Here is a 1,117-nt window from a genome sequence, read left to right as displayed (position 1 = left end):
CCAAGTCTCTTTGATTCATCTTATAAATATTTTATCTCCTGGGTACCGGAATGAACTAGACCAGAGATCAGAGAGTATTAACCTTGTGGAGGCCCCATATGTTGCTTCATCTCCTATCTGCTTCATTTACCCTTTCCAGGTAGTCAGTGGGTCAGGCCTGGTATGGCCTGAAATAGACATAAGTCCAAGGAAGTATGGTACCCAAAGGCTGTAGGTTAGTGTCTTCCATTTATTTATTTATTTTTTTGTTGAGATAGAGTCCTACCCGATGCCCTGAGCAGAGCACAATGGTGTCATAACTCACTGTAACCTCAGACTCGGGCTGTGGGCATCCCACTACCTCAGCCTCTGGAAGCTGCTGGGATTACAGGCACTTGGCCATGGCCAGCTGGGTTTTCCATTTTTTTAGGAGTTGGGGTCTCACTCTCGCTCAGGCAAGTCTCGAACTCCTGAGCTCAAGCAATTCTCCCTCCTCCGCCTCCCACAGTGCTGGGATTACAGGCGTGAGCCACTGCACCTGTCAGTGTCTTTCATTTAAATAACAAAATTATTTTTAGTGACTTGTCTTGTTGCTCATCAGGAATTTTTATATTCTTTAAAGGACTATTTTGACTAATGTGAACTTTCATAGTCTCATTCTTTCAGCTTGGTCAATAGTAGACCAAGGCTGTACAATTACAGACCATGTCTGGGGCCTTGTACCCAGCTTGTGTTTAAGTCCCCAAATAAAAGGGAAATAAAGTGTTGGGTGGGCATGGTGACTCACCCCTGTAATCCTAGCACTCTGGGAGGCCAAGGAGGGTAGACTGATTGCCTGAGCTCACGAGTTTGAGGCCAGCCTGAGCAAGAACAAGACCCAGCTAAAAATAGCTAGCCATGTAGTGGGCACCTGTAGTCTCAGCTACCCGGGAGGCTGAGGCAAGAGAATCGATTGAGCCTAAGAGTTGGAGGTTGCGGCTCGGCGCCTATAGCTCAACCGGCTAAGGTGCCAGCCACGTACACCTAAGGTGGCAGGTTCCAATCCCCAGCCCGGACCCGCCAAACAACAATGACGGCTGCAACCAAAAAATAGCCAGGCGTTGTGGCGGGCGCCTGTAGTCCCAGCTACTTGGGAGGC

The 1,117-nt window shown here is 48.6% G+C and overlaps 1 protein-coding gene across 1 annotated transcript in view; it reads left to right on the top strand.

Moving 5' to 3' along the window:
* UNC119B (unc-119 lipid binding chaperone B) overlaps positions 1-1,117 on the top strand; it is a 29,908-nt gene that overhangs the window by 20,020 nt on the left and 8,771 nt on the right. The gene's annotated exons all lie outside the window — the stretch shown is intronic.

This window comes from Otolemur garnettii, unplaced genomic scaffold (genome assembly GCF_000181295.1).
Source record: "Otolemur garnettii isolate 467f Iridium unplaced genomic scaffold, OtoGar3 scaffold00038, whole genome shotgun sequence".
NCBI classification, from domain to species: Eukaryota; Metazoa; Chordata; class Mammalia; order Primates; family Galagidae; genus Otolemur; species Otolemur garnettii.
Note: the sequence above shows the minus strand (reverse complement) of the source record. Positions and strands in the feature narration are given on the sequence as shown.